Genomic DNA, 19,445 nt, shown 5'->3' on the forward strand with positions numbered 1-19,445 from the left:
AATTTTACTAGTAATTATATATATTGTAAAACTTACAAGAAATAGAAATCTTAAAAGTGTGAGATAAAGATGAAATAGTATTTCATTATAGAGTTAACAGAAAGCCTTTTGAATTAGGAGCAACATGGTCGGGCCTGGCTTTAGGAAGATTCATTTAACAGTTATAGGAAGAATAGATTGGAGAAAGGAAATAATGGAGACAGGGAGAGCAGTTCTGAAGCTGAGGTAATATTCCAGGTGAAATATGGTGAAATACAGCAATATGAAAAATAAAAAGGAGATGACTATCAAAGCTGTGTAGAGGTAGGACAAGATTTGACAATTGATGAGATATGTGCATGTAGCATGTAGTAAAGGAAAATAAGGAATTAAATACGATTGGTAGTAATGGTGGTGCTTTTGACATTAGAAAAGTGTGAAAGAAGGTTGGGTTTGGGGGTGAAAGATAAGCAATATATCTGGGGGGGTATGTATAATATAACTTTTCTTTTAGGCCAATCACATTTCATCTAGACCTGCTCAGACTTTATGACTTTGAAATACTCAAAATAAAAAGGGGAAAGGTGAGACTTTTATTAGTTGCTTCCAAGAGCAGAATCCCTCCTTTGAGGAGTTCTACTTATAGCTTTGAAGTGATCTGAGGTGGGGTGAAGAGGGAGGACATTTTCCTCCAGGTATTTGTTTTCACCTTTATCTATAGCTGTAGCAATTAGTTTATATCATAACTCCCATAAGACTCAAAAAGGAGAAAGTTGAAAGCCTATATAGAAGGAGGTAAAGTACAGGGAAAATTGGGGGATAAGAATATATGTGTCAATGTGGGAGACAAGCTCCTCATTGGTTAATGCAGCTGAGATTGAAATGTCTTTTGGCTCACTGACCGGTCTGTCACACATCTCTTTGGGATCAAGCTTATCCCTCTGCTGAGATGTTGGGAGTTGGGGGTTGTTAATGTTGGTATTAGAGAGCCCTTTCAGTTGAGATTCTGTAATTTTATGTATTGAAGATTTTCAAATCCTTATATGTAAGAGAAACTCCTTAAAAGAGTGCTTTAGATTAGAGATGTCAAACACATGCTGGGGCAGGTACAGAAACTTTCAAGTTCTGCCTGAATCAGATTAAAATGTAATTGGGAAATATTTAACAAAATAAATAAAAATGCAATAAAACAGATAGTATGAATTTGTGGTTTTTAAAGTCAGTATGCAGCCTGCTGGGATTATTATATAAGTGTAGTGGCCTCTATCATCACTGTCATAGCTCTCATCATGCTAATGGATGATAATTATAATAGCTTGCATTTTCATAGAGAGGACTCAGGTATCATCTCCTCTAGGGAGTCTTCCTGGTCTTTCCAACTGAAAGTATGCTTCCTTGCCCTCCTCTGTCCTCTCCTCCCCCTCCCTTTTCCTTCTCTTCTCTTTTATCTTTTTATTCCCATTGCTTCATGATCAGAGTATTTGCTTAATAACTATTGAATCAAATTGAGGAAATTGCTAGAATTTGGGAAACTTTAGGGTCCATTCTATTCATTTTAAAGATTGATAAACTGAAGGCAAGAGAAGGCAAGGGAGTTTAACTAAATACATTATAAATTAATTATTAAACTGGGACCCAAACACAATTCTTTATAATTATATTTTTTAAAATGTTTTATCTCATTTGAGCTATACCATAACCCTGTGAGTTAGGTGGTGGAAATTTTATTATATCCTTTTGCAGCAGAAGAAACCAAGTCACAGAGCAGGTTAAGTTTGCTTAGTCATAGATAGGATCAATGTTGAAGCTAGAACTAAAACCTAGGCCCAGTGTTGTTTCCATTATTCAAGACTGTCTCAGTTTATAGTAGTAGCAACAATAAGTGCTTGGCATTGTCCAAGACCAGAAAATCTTCTACTTTCTGTGAGAGGCCTGCAGGAGCCTACTTTACTGTTGCCCAGTGACCTGCATCAGGGTGAGTGCTCTCAGAATTAAGTTTCTTCTGGAAGGTTGGGTACCCAATGGGCTAAAGAAGCAGCAATCCCTACTGGATCATGAGCTGTGCCGCTGAGCTGAATGAAGCAGCATGTGTCTGTACATTGAATGTTGCCTGATACTTATTGCTTCTTTAAGCCCAGGCTAGGGTTTTTCCCAATCAGTCCATTTTGTACGTTATGAAAAAGATGGGGCTATTATTTGTTCAGTGCTTGATGTAGACAAATAGCCCACTTCTTTCAAATGAGAATATAGAATCTTTTGATCATAGGATTTTAGAATGAAAAAAAAATTCTATTAGAAGGCATATGGCTTAGCCAAATAGGAAAAGTAAACTGCAGTCATGAAGCTGTTAAGTGGCAGAGATTTGAATCTTGATCTGGTTCTAAGTTTAATGATCTTTCCACAACATTTTGCCGCCTCCTTATTGTCCTTCCCTGGTGTTTCTGTGCTGGGTGGCACTTTTGTGTTCTAGTTGGATTGCAGGCAAGTCCTTTGCTATCAACAAAGATAAAATAGCAGCTTATGTTTACAAGACAGTTTGTGGTTATAAAGTATTTCACAATATCATTTCACATGTAGTTTATTTTTCACAATAACCCTTTGAGGTACTTAGCACAGGTATTATCTCTGTTTTACAGATGAAAAAATAGAGGAGAGTAAGCTTAAGTGGTAGAGCCAGAAATCAAACCCATGTTGCTTAACTCCTTATTTAGTGCTTTTTCCACTATACTATATTGCCCATTTAGTAGCTATTCCTAGCCCAGGCTATTCCATAATTTTAGAGTCTCTATCCTAGAAAGACTTTCTTGACTCTTCAAGAAGAGTTTGTTCTTCCTCCCCAGGTAAGCCATTCTACTATTGGAGTGCTTTCATTAATAGGTCATTTTCTCTTAGATCTATTCTAAATTGGCCTCCCAATTTTACTCCTTGAGCACAAGCAAAATAAGTCTAATTAATTGATCTTCAATATAACAGAACTTCATATATTTGAATACAATTATCATATCTCCTCTTATCTCAAAGCTAACCATTCCCATTTCTTTTAGCTAATACTCAGAAGGGATAAGCACAAGGTCCTTCACTGTGCTGGTGTGTCTCCTCTAGATGATCGCTGTTTTCTAAATAGCTTTTCTAAATTGTGGTGCTCACATCCAAACATGATAACTGTAGTTGTGATCTGACCAAGACATAGTAGAACATGCCTGTTGCTTTCCTAGTCTGAGACATTGTTTCTCATACTGCAATCTGGTGTTATCATTCATTTTTGAAAGTTGTCATGTTATGCTGTTTATGCATATCAGTCAACAACAAGCATTTATTTAGTGCCTACTATATGCCAGACAGTATACTTATCTCTGGGTGTACAATTACAAAAATGCAAAAAATAAATAACTTCCGTCCTCCTGGAGAATCCATTTTTCTGATCAAGTAAATATACAAAGAGAGAGATACACAATAAACTGATCTTTTTTTTTTTTTTCCTAAGAAATTATTCTCATCTTGTATTCACAAAATTGATTTTTTTAAATTCAAAAGTAAATTCTCTACCTTACCCTATTTCAATTTCATTTTATTTTCTTTGGTCCAATATTCAATTAGGATCTTTATGAATCCTAAATATGGCAAATTTTATGTGCATGACATCCATACCTTTATCTGTGTCAGTATTAAACAGTGCTGGACCAAGTGATCTCTGGATACTCTCCTGGAGATCACCATTCAGGATAATGTAGATATATCGGGTATATTTTTTGGGTCTGGCTATTTAAACATTTCTGAATCCACTTACTATTGTCTAGCCCAAAGTTTTTCATCTTTTCCACATGAATAGCATAAGATATTTTCCAAATGAAATTATTCTATTGTTTCTTTGTAATTAGGAATTTCTGATCAATAGAAATTTTCATAGAAGATGGGCTCTCTTTGGGAATTTCTCAGTACATGTTGTTTCATTTCTCCTTTATACTCTCACATTCTACCTTATATTATACTTGCTTTTCTTTAAGTCAAATTTCCTCTCATTTTTCTCTTGTTCCTACCCACTCCAGGTCAAAATAAGTTCCTTGAGGCCTTTCATCTTTGTATCCCCACTATGGAGCACAGTGCCTTGTATATAGGAAAGCGATAAATATTAACTTGAGTTGAGTGAGTTGAGTACATTTATTTCTTTCCTAAAGCAAAAGGTGATTGTTTTAGCTTGCAAGCTGACTTTGGGTAACTGTAGTATTGAACTTTCTTCCACTTAATTATTATTCAGTCCTTTTACTTACTGAAGAATCACTCCCTAAAACTATTTTTTGTAGCCCCAAATTCTCTGAAAGCATTATATTAATCCCCAAGTCTTTTTGATAATTTCAGGGTATTAGCAGAGTTGTTCTTCATTAACAAAAAGATACTGAGATCCTGCAACATTTCACCAATAAACACTGAGAAAACAAAACCTCTTTGCTTTCCCAGGGGGTGGCCATAAAGGGAGAGTGAAAGTAGAGCTGCTACCTTCACATTTCCAAATGAGAAGCTGTTACTATCTTTCATCTAATGTGGTAATTGGTTCTGTCACTTTAGCTGAAAGGGGAAAAGGAAGGTGGCAATAATGATGACAATAATAGTATTTACTGTTATTTGCATGGTGTTTTAAAGTTTCCAAAGTACTGCACATAGATTATTTCATCATCACAGCAACCTTGTGAGGCAATATGTTGCAGACTCAGATTCTGATTGTCACATAGCTAGTAATTGTTGGAAGTGGGATTAGAACCCTAGTTTTTCTGTGTTCAAATCGAGCAGTCAGAGTATTAAACCTTGCTACTGTCCAAATGCAGCAACCAACTGAATACAAATTGTCTTTTTTAAAGCATTTTGTCTTTGTTTATGCTAAAAATAGCCAACTATTTGGCCACATTTAATTCCTGTGGTATAATTGAGTTCTTAATCCCTCTCTAGCTATCTGTATGGAGGTCTTCCTTACACTGCTACTTTGTAAGCCCCTTGAAAGCATGTACTATGTTGTATCTATTTTGTATCCTCACAAAGTAAGTACTTAATAAAAGACTAAGTGAACAAATGAATTAAGAGTAGATCAGTTTTTTGTTGGTATTTATATTCTTTTGCTTTTTGTTGGTTTGTTTTTTTAATCAGGTCTATTGACATTTTACTAGATGACTTGGCAATAGTTTCTTATGAGAAGTCTTTCCCAGTCCCTGTTAATTCTAATAATCTTTTTCTCTTGCTTATTTCCTGTAGATTTTTGTTTACGTGTCATCTTCCTTGTTAAGCTGGGAGCTTCACAAGAGTAGGGACTGACTTTTGTCAGCTTTCTCTGTACTTCTTTTTAGTGGTTAGCTAGGTTCTTGGCACATGACTGCTTAATGGATGGTTTTTGACCGACTATTTATATGGTACAGTGTAAAGAGTACAAGATTCTGGTTCTGAAGGCTTGAAATTCTGGTCCAATTACTTAAGATCTGTTTGACTACAGATTTTTCACTTGGCTTCTCTGAGATTCAATTTCAGGCCTGCATATTGTCTTTCTCTTGATACAATAAATTTCTAGTTGTCAAGTTCTGAAATTTTTCTTTTATCCCTGATATAAATCTGTCTAGCCTAGTGGAACTGAGTGCAGAATAGTAGGTACTCAGGAACAGATAGATTGAGTCCAAAGAAACTTGATTGGAAACAGAAGGAAGTATTCAGTGTCCCCTTCAATTGTATCTTTAGTTCCCCAAATATTCTCTCATCAATCAGGGAGCCAACTCAAAGAGAATCAGACAAAGGAAAATAAGTAGTTTAAATATGATTCACAGTGAAAGCCCCTGAGTCAGGTCCCTAGGAATTTTATATAGCCAAGTCTATGAGGGAGAGTGTGTGGGAGGGGGAAAGGGGGAAGAGGCTTATGAGTGTGTGTGGGTATATAAAGGAGCAGATTTCACTGGCTATATTGAACAAATACACTAGGGAGTAGAGAGTTTCTTTGCTCCTAAGCACAGCAAAAACCTGGGTGGATGTGGGGAGGGGGTTCAATGCAGTACAGGGGTTTACAAAAAGAAATGCCCTAGACCTTTGGTCCTAAGAAGGATGAGCAGTCACCAAAAATCTACTTCTTCCCCTTCCTTAATTGAGGATGAAAGACAAAACTATTAAAAACATAAATAGTCCAGTAAAGCAAATTTCTACATTCCATATCAGAGTGTTTGTGTGTGTGTGTATCTTATTCTATTCTCTGTGTGTCCTCTATTGGGAGGTGGACACCAGCATACTTAATTTTTATTGAGCTTCTCAGATAATTATGAGCTTGGGTTTTTGTTTTGTTTTTTTAATAAATTGAAGGTTTTTGGCAACCTTGCCTCAAGCAAGATTTTCTTTCAGTGTCATTTTTTTCCCCAACAGCATCTGCTCACATCACATCTTTGTTGCATTTTGGTACTTTTTGCAATATTTCAGATATTATATCTGTTATGGTGATCAGTGATCTTTGATGTTACTATTGTAATAGTTTTGAGGCACCTTGAGTAGGGCCCATTTAAAGAGAAAAATTTAATCAATAAATATTGTATGTATTCTACCTACTCTACTGACCATACCCTTGTTTCTCCCTCTTTTGGGGCCTCCTTATTCCCTAAGACACAACAATATTGAAATTTGGCCAATTAATAACCCTACAATGGCCTCTAAATGTTAAAATGAAAGGAAGAGTCCATTGATATGTCAGATTTCATTGTTTTCATATTTTAAGAAGATTCTAGTTCCTGTAGCAATTATTACCCAAATCAACAATATTAAGGCAAGACCTTCCACCAACAAAAAAATTATGAAAATAATCTAAAAGTTTAGATAATAGCATTTTTAGTAATGAAATATTTTGAAAATAAGATATGTACAAAACTATATAGTACTTAATAGACTACAATTTAGTAAAAACGTAAATTTTATATTCACTAGGAAACCACAAAATTTGTGTGACTTATTTTGTTGTGATATTTGCTTTGATTGTGAAACTTGACTGACAATATCTCCAAGATAAGCCTGTTGTCATCATTAGGTCTCTGGAATTGAAGTTGTTCCTTACTGACTTGATACTGATTAGTTCTCAGTACTTTTACTTTAAATACTTTAAAAGTTATTTCATTTCTTTTCTTTAACATATTGTTATGTATAAATTGTTCTCCTAATTCTATTCCCTTGATTCTGTATCAGTATATAGAAATCTACCTTCTGAATTCTTGCAACACAGTTGTATTCCATCACATATAACAAAGTTTTTCAACTATTCTCCAGTTAATCAAATAATCAATAAGTTTTTACTAAACACTTGTTATGTGCTAGGCACTGGGCTAAATTATGGATAACAAAAAAGAGGAAAAAAGACAGTTTACATTCTAAAGACATCTACTAATCATGAGCCCTCTAGTTTAATGTTTCTAAGAGATCTAAGCAGTTTTCTTTTCTGATTTCTTGAAGATGTTGAAATTTTTGAGGGTTTTTTGGTCATAGTGAACGAAATGAGAGGAGATCTTTCAAGACAGTTGTGGAAACCAAATAAGGCTTCATCTACTTCAGAGTTTGAGTAGGCCTGAAGGACTTTGAAGATAGAATCAAGGGCATATTTAAGTGCCCTCCCATGACATCATTTTCTCCCTATTTCAGTCAAATATGGGAAACTATGTACTTAATGGTCAAGTTCAATTTCTTGGGTAGTTCTCTCCTTTAGAATGTAAGATCCTCAGCCAATGAGGATGAGGGTCAATGGTGGGAGGGGATATTTGCTTTAGAGATTAAAAGTGTTTACCCTGTCCCAGAAAGTGCTTCCTCCCTTTGATTGTCTGCTGGATGGGTGGGATACTTTTTTGTGAGAATGTATAATAAACTTTGCTTTGCTTCTAGAGATCTCTCCAGCTTTTTTATTAAATGGTGACCCCTCACCATTTCTGAACCACACAGTAGTGTTCAGATCAATGATTCTTAAATGTTTTCTGCTTGATCTATTTCCCAGGTCAGTTGTTTTTACTTTCAGATACCTTTTATTCTACTTTTTTAGTCTTTTGACTTTATTCTAATATTTCATATTCTCATGGAGTCATTAGTTTCTATTGGTCCTTTTACCATTTCATTGATTTGCTTGGGCAAGATTTTATACCTTTTGATTCAAGCTGTAATCTCTCTCTTTTTGGGCCTCCTTATTCCCTAAGACACAACAATATTGAAATTTCTTTTCAGCTCTTTATTCTACAAATCTAATTTCCAGATTTTTTCACCTGACACTTATTTCACTGATAAAAATATTTTAAACTATTTGAAGTAAAAATAACTCTCCATTCTTTCCAGACATTCTAGTTAAACTTGTTTTCAAATTTTTCTTTGATTTGCTTGTAGATGTTTCAAAGTAATTCTCTTCTTCTGGGTTATATCTTAAATATCCCATAATAGCTTTTTTAAATGATGGGATTCTTTTTTTGTTTGCCCATTCTTCTGGTCTATTTCCTGACATCTGACTTGATATCAGGCTTTGTGTTATATTATTTCATTGTGTCAGGGACAGCTTAGACTGGAGAACTAAAATATTTGTGTACTTCCAAAGTGGTTTGATACAGGGCAAAGTCTGATTGCTGTCCTTTGATCTGATCTCTGCAAATTCCTTTTTTGGGTTTGAACCTGAACAACAATAGACTACTTCTGATTTTAGTTACTGTCAACTATTTGGGAAGTTTTGCTGGTTCTTATTGACAGAACTACAGACTCCCCTAGCATTCTTGGTCTGGTTATTTTTCTGAAGGATTGGGCTCCAGCTGAAATTGTGCTCTGCTCCTGAAGCCATGTTACTTCTATTTCCTATCTGATTGGGTATATTGCTTAGAGTCCATGATCACAATTCATCCTGGAATCCTATCTCTGGGCACAGTCTGCACTGGATTGGTGACCTAGAACTGGTTAGTGGACACTCTAACTGCCTGTAAGCACTTGTTCCCTTCTTGCTCAGGTGCACAACATCTCCTGAGATCCTAAGGTGCTTTCCCCCCCCCCACACACACACCCCAGTTCTAAATCAGTAATTCTTTAAATGACAGTGGCAGAGTTAAAAACTAGATCTTCAGTCTCCTAATCTAGTGATTACAATGCTGCATCTGAATGCTTCTCTTGAGGCCTGAATTGAATGAGACTTTGTTGCAAATCCAATGGAAATTCAGATCCTACTTTATTTATCTCCTATGTACAAAGCCTTTCTCTGTCCTAATTGTAATTCTTTCCCTCTTTTAATTATTTCCTATTTTTCCTATATATAGTTTATTTCTATATATTTATTTACTTATTGCCTTTTTTATTACACTGTGATCTCTTTGGGAGCAGAGACTGTCTTTTGTTTTTGTATTTACCAATGCTAAGCACAAAGCTATAACATAGAATATGCTTAATAGATATTGATTGGGAAAAATATATTGATTGATTGATTATAAAGCGCTATGTTTAGGCCATAGATTCAGATCAGTAAGATTTGATGATTGCTATGGAGAATAACCAGAGCAAAAATGGAATACTTGCATAGATAGGCTTGGATATTACTTTCCTAGGCTTTTGGACTTGATCCCAAATGTAGATCCCCATGAATTGAAGCAGTAAGTCTTACAGTTCCCTGACTTGATGAGATTAGGTTTATCCTAAAGACAAAATCCCATCTGGAAACCTTTGATCTTGCTGTTTATATAGGCTGAAAGTATGAGAATGATTCTATTCTGTAGGGAGTCCTTAAAGGTAATTGCCCTATAAACTGTGTGAGAGGGAATGGTGGCCAGAGGCCATTATACAGAATTCCTCAAAATTTCACTTTGGCTTTATTAGCTAGCTCTCATCTAACTGATCTTACCATCTTCATTCTCTTCCTTGGTCCTGAAAACATGTGGCCAGAATCTTTCTAATCTTTATTATGCACAAATCTAATCTGGACTCTCTCCATTCATGGAACTTAAAGTGACTCCCTGTTTGTCCATAAGAAAACACTTTTCTCCCTCTTCCTCCCCCTATCATTTATGGCCTCCATAATATGGTTCTAATTTACTTTTTTGGCTATTAGTTCTCATATTCAGTCACTCTATATTCTAGGTAATGGTGTCAAACACAAATAAAAACAAATCCTTGCAGATCACAAATTGACTTTTAAAGTATCACAAATTGAATTATCTATATTGTATTTTTTAAAATTTATTTTGTTAAATGTATCTGTTGCATTTTTATATGATTAGGTAACAACTTGGAAGTTTTGTGTCACTTTGTGTCTCTTTGACGCCTCTGCTCTAGGTAAATTTAACTATTTTGCCTGTTTCTATGCTAGTGTTCTCCTGTGCCTATGATAACACCTATTCCACTTGTTTTGTTGAATTTTTTTTTTTTTTCTTTAACACCACCCTTTCCAGGAACATTCTACCTTCCCACCCTACCTCAAGTGATCTTTCCTTCATTACATTACATTACATTACATTATTGCTTTATCTGGATTGATTCTTTGTTTCTATTATATTTTACTTTCATATTAAACTTATTTGTATATGTCATATTCCCCCAATAGACTGAGTTTCTTTAGGTCAGGAGCTATATGTTTTCTTCATTTCCCTAATGTCAAATCCAGAATTATAAATCTAATAATTCAGCAAAATACATGCGTAATAGCTTCTGGGGGAAATACAAATTTTAAATAAAACATCCCTTCTCTCAAGATGATGTGGGTTGTACTCCCTTTAAGAAACTAATCCTTTCAGATTGATTTATTCCTTTCTGATTCTCAACCCCTCCTAGCTGATGCATTAACTATTCCAGAAGGTAGGACCTGTGATTCACAAATCCTGGTCAAAAGCATCCTTTTGAATTTCAATAGGAGATCTGGGCCTGTCCTAGCCAGCATCAGATCTGAGCCAACTTGTTACTCCACCCATAGGTCCCTTTAGCTAAATCTCTCAATTTAAAAAAGCCAAGCTGGAGTCCTCTCTTTGCAGAAGTCCCAAACATGGCAGCCTTATGCTTGGCACGTCAAGAATCTCTGTCCACTAGAACACTGTTTCCGGTGCCCTCTTATCTCTACTTTCAACTTTACTAACTACACTTTACTTCCAAATACCATAATAAACTTCTTTTATCAATCTAGGTTATCGGGACTGTAAATTCCTTTACAGGGGACTCTGCACTGCCACTAGATCTCATTTAACTCTGTATCCTTGCACCGAATCCGAAGGGGTAGCAGGGAAGCTCTATTTGACTCCCTGTATCCTGAACCTGCCACTAGATCTCAATTAAACCCTAATTTCATTTAGGTACCCCAATTCTAGACCTCATCAATGACAGTTACTAATTAGAAACATGCAGTCATTTAATAATTTTTTTTTTAAACTGAATTCAATTGGAGCCTTTGCAAATGTGTATTGTATGGGAAAAATTGTAGTGATTTTGTTTGCATCCCATGTAAATCTTGCCCTGTCTTGTATAGTCTGGAAAGGCCTGTGTAAAGAATAGCCAGAAATGTGGAATGGGATCAATGGAATTTTGCTGTCAGAGATTTAATTTTCAGGAAACAATTGAGGAGGCAAATAGTCCAACCCAGCATAGCAAGATGATGACAATTTATTCTGGATAAGCAAACTCTTACAGAGTTAGATTTTAGCTAGTATGGCAAATTTTTTTCTAAATGATTTTGTGGAAGGGGATTCCTGCAGTGGATGAGAAGTTTTCCTAGGGAACTTTGAAGAGTTCATTTAGCTATGGGATTCTGAAATTTCTTGGAACAAATAATTAAGGAAGCCTAATTTATGCTTCCACTAGAATCTGTTGTTTCCCAATCTGAAACAAGAATATTTTTGGAATTTCCTTTAATTTTTAGGAAGATACAACATCTCACAAAAAACATATCATCTTAAAAGAATTAGAAGAGACTTCAGTGGGGCAGCTAGGTGGCACAGTGGATAGAGCAACAGCCTTGAATTCAGGAGGACCCGAGTTCAAATGTGGTCTCAGACACTTAACACTTCCTAGCTGTGTGACCCTGGGCAAGTCACTTAAGCCCAGCCTAAAAAAAAAAAAAAAGAAAAAGAGACTTCAGAGACCATAAGAGGTTCTTATCCTGGGCTCAATGATTTCATGTGTTGATTTCAAGTAATCTAAGAACATGAATGGGGGAAAATGATGATGTATTTCCGCTGACATCTAACTGAAATTTTGCATTTCCTCCAATTACAAATTCAAAAAGAAACAATATTTTGGCAAAAAGTCCTTAGATTTTGCCTGTCACAGGGGTCTATGTCATACATAGAAAATATACAGGTGCTTTACTTGAACATGAATAAGATCTCAGTATCCTGTTTTTCGAATTTTAAAGGTTCCTCTCCAGAAGTCAGTTGTTGTTATATTATTATTACTCATCTTGTTCTCATCTTTTTACCACTGATGGTGGTGATGGTGATGATGGAGCAAAATAAAAAAGGTGAGCAAAATCAGGTTACATGCATGTTATGGTAGGTGTCAATGATGATTGCAGCCCCCCCTACAAGTTATTATAAGCTTTTTCTTGAAGCTCTCTGGTGATGTGAATCTGTTGGTTGGGGGGTGTGTGTGTGTGTGTGTGTGTGTGTGTGTGTGTGTGTGTGTGTGTGTGTGTGTGTTTTAACTTCTAGGCATTCCTTTCAACTTGGGGATAGTTCAAATTTTTTAGAAGGTTTCATTTGTTTGCTTATTTGTTTTAAATATTAGGCTTAAATTTATGTCCCTACATCTATTCTTTACTCCTTGTCCTGCCCTCTAGGCCAAGCAGAACAAAACAATTATTATGTGCTTTCCCCTTTTCCCTTTTCCCTGAGTCCTTTCTTCTCTAGGTTAAACACTCTAATCCTTTAAGTGATTCTTATATGTATCCATCCCATGGTTTTTTCAAATCCTTAAAAGCAAAACTCTGCTCTACTTTCCTCTTTAGGACTATATGGTCTCTAAATTCTCTTATCTCTCTAAGTTTAGGATCCTAAGATATTAAATCCTATGACTAGGGTGAAAATTTCTACAAAAAGAACAGCTTAATATTTGGGAGAGTCAATACTGGGGAACTTTACACTGGACAATTATTCCTAAAATTCTGTTAAAAGAAAGCAACCTATAGAGAATATTACTGACTTCTTTCCCAGGCTTCACTAGTGGGCACTGCAACCTTACCAAAGCCATGTGCTTTGCAAATATCTCAAATATAAGTCACAGGTTTGTTTTGCTTTTTTTTTTTTTTTTTTATTCAAAAGTAACATTAGCAACATTAAGGTTTCTTGGAAATGTATGCCTGTACATTCTGTTTAAATTGTTGTTGCCATTTTTCCAAGAGCACGATTCAGCATTTGCTGGCAGCAGATGCCGCTTGACATAATCTCGAATTAGCCCCCAAAGTGGCATGCACACCTTGCTCTGCAGGACCCTTCATATATTATGCCCAAATCAGCATAAATAACAATCCTGCATTGCATTAGTCCCTGTGCTGATAGTCTCTTATTCAATTTAGGGGTTGTTGGAGAAACTGCACTCTTTTACGTAATGAGCTCAGTCTTGAGTATCCAGCTGGGGTATTTGCCCCCTCCTGAAGAAAAAATATTTTTTTCAGCTTACTGGAAATTGGGTTCTGATGAATTCTGTCTACTCGGGGAATCTGCAGCAGGTGCTAGAGACTGAGGGATTCTGCCATTGAAATTTCAGTTTTCTTGTTGTGAAAGACAATAATGATGACAGACGTTTCATCTGATTTTGTCTTCCTAAGACAGATTTTTTTCCCTCATCTTCTTTTCCTCTCAGTAACACTCCCCATTGTCCTTCCAATACTAGTAAATCATGATTGTTTTCGAATTATATACATGGGGAAACTTATGAATGAGTTAGTGAGAGGCAGTTTACTGTAATTGAGAACACTATTTTGGAAGACAGGAAACCCAGTATTTTGTCCTAGTTTTGCCACCGGTTCACTATATGACCCTAGCCAAATTATTCAACCTAATGGGGTTCAATTTTCCTTTCTCACAAAATAAAGAAACTCAAAGTCGATATTCTGTAAATATTTTCATGTTTCAGTTGGAACCTGGAGTGCCTTCCTTTTCCTCCTCTACTGCTATAATTCCTACCTCAAGGTTCCAGGCTTCCTTCTTCAGAAAAATCCTATTCTGGATTTGCTTCCTACTAGCAGAAGGAACTGGTTGATGGAGAGGAAATGTTTGGAACCTTAAGAAGAAGTGACCTCTTTGTCTTAGATTTTATGCTAGTAAAGAAAAGGAATGTTGCATATAGTTTGACATGAACTCTGGATTTGGGAAATGTGAATTTCACTGGGTTTATAGGGGGGGAAAAGGTAAGATTCCATGGATGGAAATGGATCAAGAAAAGTCAGTCTGGAAGGAATAGAAGATGCTCAAGAATGAAATCCCAAAGATACAAGGGCAAGAAGTTCTAATGAGGAGAAAAATTTGTCTGGGCAGATTGATATGGATGCACAGGAAATTGTCTGATCAACTTTAATTGGTTTCTAAAATTTTTTTTAATTTTAATTGAAAATACATATAGAAGATGGGAACAAAAGGTCAAGTTAGGATTGATGTCAGTAAAGACTTTCTAATAATACATGCTGTTTAAAAATAGATTGGGCTGCCTTAAGTGGTGGTCATTTCCCCTGCTATAGACAGCATCAAGGATAATTATGTGCCCACTTGTTAAATCATGTATTACAGAATTACAGAACCTCATAAGATATGTCAACAATGCTAAGACACAGTGATATGAGACTCTAAAGGAAAGCTAAAGTTAACAAAAAATTATATTCTAAATTTTATTAGGAAAAAGAGAAGGATAGAGCCATTCAGGTTACAGAAGTAGAACTGTTCAACTTTTAGAACTAGATCCTGAATAGTGCAATAATGAGCCCCCTGAAGTCATTACAAGTATTTCAGTTCGTAATATTTGAAGTTATAATTATGTAAGATAATGATAATTGGTTCCAGCCAAATAGAGTGCATATTTGAATAATGTGACTTCTTCAGGGGATTCATTATTCTCACTAATCTGGACCTGGCTATATTTTGGTTCTATTTTCTCTGCCAAGGAAATATGAAAAGAATAGAATAGAATTGACTAATAGTAAATTGCTAGTCAAGGTAAGTAATGAAGAGTGAATGAATGCAGGTCAACTTGCCCCAGTCGCCCATATTCCAGCATGCTGAAAGAAATGGTAGATGTAATTGTTGAGAAAGTCTCAAAGGTTCCTGCCTCTGACTCATCGAGCTGTGTGACCCTGAGCAAGTCATTTAACCTCTCAGTGGCTCAGACCCACAATTCAGAGCAGGTCCCAGACTTCCCAATATCCCATATTCTAGTAAGATATGTTTTTCTCATAGAGAGTTCCTTATATTAGAGAAACATAAGTTTAGTCAAAAGCTGAGTTTTTTTCTAAATGGTAATGTAAGGGTACCAATATAGCCACACAGACTGTCTATTTCATTATTGCTATTTGGTCAACTAAGTAAAGCAACAGATGGTCTGAAGTCTGGAAGACCTGAGTTCAGTTTTAGCCTGTGACATTTTATTAGTAATGTGAACCTGGGCAAGTTATTTTACTTCTAATTGCCTCAGCTCCCTCATCTTTAAAATGGGCTTACTAATAGCATCTTACTTTTCAGATATTGTTTAGAGGGATAAAATGAGATAATAAAATACTTAGTCGACAATGCCTGGCACATGGTAAATGCTATATAAATGTTAGTTATTAAGATGATGATTATTATGCTTTTGAGGTCACATAATATGATATAATGCCTTTTTCTTCTACTACTCACAGTCAAATTGCCATTACTAATTTCTATCCAATTCATGTCTTTCCATTCCTCTTTGGATTATTTGTCATTTTAATTCTTCTGAGATTGTGGCATTTCATGATTAGTAGCTATATGCAACACCAGGAGAATATTCATGTTAAGGAGATGAGTTTTTGTATCAATGAGCATTTTGGGATCACTGAAAGCATTACTTAATTTCCCAAATGCAATCCAAGCCCATCTTCAATTCAGTTCCTGGTTCAGCTTATTGTTCATTTGCAGTGCCTGTCCAAGCTATACATACTGATGGAATAACTTAACAGGCTGACTCAGACTATGTGTTGTAGAATGTGCAGTATACATTTTTATCATCTATGTTTTTCCAACATAGGTGGTTTAGGTCTTATCTCTCATGGTTCTGTACATTTCAGAACTTAATACACTGTGCACTTAATACACTGTCATATGAGAATAATAGATCATTTGAAGAACCTCACCATCATTACTAAATATTGACTGGGCAAGATGACCACCAACTGGAAGTTGTTTTGCAGAATTGTCTGGCAGAGTGGTAATAATGAGTCTGGACAGGCAAGATAGTGGTTTATTAGAATTTTTTCTTTCAAGAGGCAGCTGTGAGGCCTAATGCAGAAAAAGAGGATGAGATAGTACTGTAGTAAAATGGGGCAAATGGTTTCTTCGAGTATTGGAAAATCTAGAATGTGAGTGAGTATTAATAATGTTCACATTTGAGTTACAGGACAAAGCGTTCCAATTATTAGAGAATGGATGTTTTACAGCAGGAGTCAGGTTTAAAGTACTCAGATTGGAACAAAATGCTAGTGCTCCACAAATACCTCACTTGAGCTACTGATAAGACCAGCTGTCAATGTTGCCACTTATATTACTTTTGATCTTTTACAGGGCTTGTGTAGAGAACCTGTGCATTGTTTAAAAGTTTTTTGTTTGCACCTTATATTGGCTATTGAGTTCAATTCAGGACATATTTATTGACTATTTATGATGAACCAGTGAAGTGGTACAGCATATAGAGCACTGGGCTTGAAGTCAGGAAGATCTGAATTCAAATCCTGCCTTGCTTAGTAGCTGCTCATCTCTGTTTCTTCAACGGTAAAATGGGAATAATGATAGTTCCTGCCTCTTAGAGAATCAAATGTAATGATATTAGTAAAAAACTTACCACAGTGCTTGGCACATAGTAGGCTTATTCCCTTCTCCCTTCCCTTACCATATGCAAGACACCATGATGTCCTATGCCACTGACAAAACAAAATATCTTGGATTAATAAATATAGGATCATAAAATAGATTTAAGGGAAAAATCTTAGTTTTCCAAATTAATACCCTCACCATGGTTGAGGAAATTAGTCTGTGGAAATTAAGTCCATACAAGTTATGCTAAGTGGCAGATCCAGGCTTCAAACTTAGGGACCCTTATTCTAAATCTATTGTTCTTTCTATTGTACCACACTATTCTTGAATTGGTAGTGTTGTAAGCTCAGCTCTCCACCTGCTTTTTGAAAGTAGAAAATCACATATCTCACATTTTCCCTGAACCTCCTCTATCTTGCCCTAGTACAGGGCTGGATGAAAAGGACGCTTTCAGTCAGTGTTTATTATTTTAGTAGTCTGTCACCAGGGAGCAGTTGCTAGCCCTGGAGTCCATGTAGGTTCAATTCACTGGCCCTTTGTCTAAGAGTGTGATCTGAGAGGTAGGAACCCTGTGTGCTTAATTTGAACCTTCTGATTTCCTCAGCTGGGCCATAGGGAAGGCTTTTCATAAGGGACAATGACAAAATGGACAAAAAAAAAAGTCATTCATTCAGGTGATACTTATTAAGCACAATATAATAAGGCTCCATAGGCATAATAAGGGATAGATAGATGGATGATTGGACGAATGATAAGCATTTATTAAATACCATGTACTAAGCACTCTGGGGAATTCAAATATGAAAAAGAAAGCAAGTTCTTGCCTTCAAAGAACTTATATTGTGATAAGAGGAAAAAATATACAAGGACATTCATGGCCAAGGAGTGGTCTTTTTTGATCTGGAAGTCAAAGGATGTTGAGTGGAACTAACTATATGGTAGTTATTGACATGTCAGGAATGATAATGTTGACTTGAACCAAAAGATAGAAAGGGATAATTGTGATATGGAAGAAAAATTACCATTGTGCTATAGATAGGAAACTAAAGGAGAGAATTAAGCAACTTTACCCACACTTCTTAGCTAGGAAGTCTCTGAGGCAGGGATTCGAACCTTAAATCATCCAAACTCACAATCTAGCACTTTATATCTTTCTTCTAGTTCAGGATTCTTAACTTGAGTGTGTATATATGTGTGTGTGTGTGTGTGTGTGTGTGTGTGTGTGTGTGTATTGAAGGTAAGAGGGATGTTGAACTTAAAATAATTTTTCTTTCATAACTATTTCGATATAATTGTTTTCCTATGTAATTGTGTTTTATGCATTTGAAACAGTATTCTGAAAAGGGTGTGTCTACAAGTTTCATCAGACTATGAATGGAGTTCATGACCCCAAAAATCTGTTCTATACCCAATTCATTTCTCTCCATATAGCAGGGAAAGCCGTGAAGTTTTCCCTAATCTTGCTAGTTCAAAGAAAGTATTATCTCCTTCCTCAAAAATTCCTAGAATACTTGTCTATGTGTCCCCTTTAACGCTTTCATTAGGTGGTATAGTGTCTACTCTAGAGCAGTGGATCTGAAGCTGGGAAGATGTGAATTCAGTTTCAGCTATAGACATTTATTAGCTGTGTGAACCTGGGCAAGTCATTTAACTTCTGTCTTTCTCATTTGAGAAAAATGAGAATAAATGATAACACCTACCTCCCAGAGTATGGTGATCAATCAAATAAGATAATATTTATAAAATATTTAGCTTAGTGGCTGGCAGATTAGGTATTTAATAAATGCTCATCCTTCTCTTCCTTCCCTCCCCCCTGCCCTTCTGTGCTACTAGGAGGTTGTATTAGATGAGTTTTTTCCCTTTGGTGATCTTTTCAATCAACAAACTCTCATTAAAGCTTTTGTTATGCATTTATATGTCAGAAAGAGGCGGGCTAGGTGGTACCACAGATAAAAATACCAGGCCTAGAGTTAGCAAGACTCACTTCCTAAGATCAAATTTGGGCTCAGATACTTAACTAGTCATCTGACTGTGAGCAGGTCACCTAACTCTGTTTGTCCCAGTTTCCACATCTGTAAAATGAGCTAGAATAGGAAATGGCAAACTACTCAGGGGGTTGAACTAAATGACCTTTTAAGGCTCTTTCCAGTATGATCCTTTGAATGAGATTTAATAAAGGTAAAAGGGCTAGGCTACTTAGATTATGTCTTATGTTATCTAGTCTAACCCTCTGATTTTACAGCTAGGGAAACTGAGGCCTGGGGATGCTTAAGGAATTAAGTGCCAGAAACAGGATTTGACTCAGGCCCTCTAATTTCCTTTCCTGGGTAACAGCAATTAAAGAAAGGCAAAAAGCAGGTTCTAAAACTGAAAATCTACTATCATCCTTTTTTTCTGATCATATTATTAATTACTCAGAAATTATATGATGAAGTCAAACCACCTCTGGGCCAGTCTCTACTATTTAGATCAGGCTGCCCATTGAGTACTACTGAT

General features: G+C 35.9%; 1 protein-coding gene across 2 annotated transcripts in view; it reads left to right on the forward strand.

Moving 5' to 3' along the window:
• The window catches only part of ZC3H3 (zinc finger CCCH-type containing 3), a 509,307-nt gene that overhangs the window by 192,650 nt on the left and 297,212 nt on the right, over positions 1–19,445 (forward strand). The window lies entirely within an intron of this gene.

This window comes from Sminthopsis crassicaudata, chromosome 1 (genome assembly GCF_048593235.1).
Source record: "Sminthopsis crassicaudata isolate SCR6 chromosome 1, ASM4859323v1, whole genome shotgun sequence".
NCBI classification, from domain to species: Eukaryota; Metazoa; Chordata; class Mammalia; order Dasyuromorphia; family Dasyuridae; genus Sminthopsis; species Sminthopsis crassicaudata.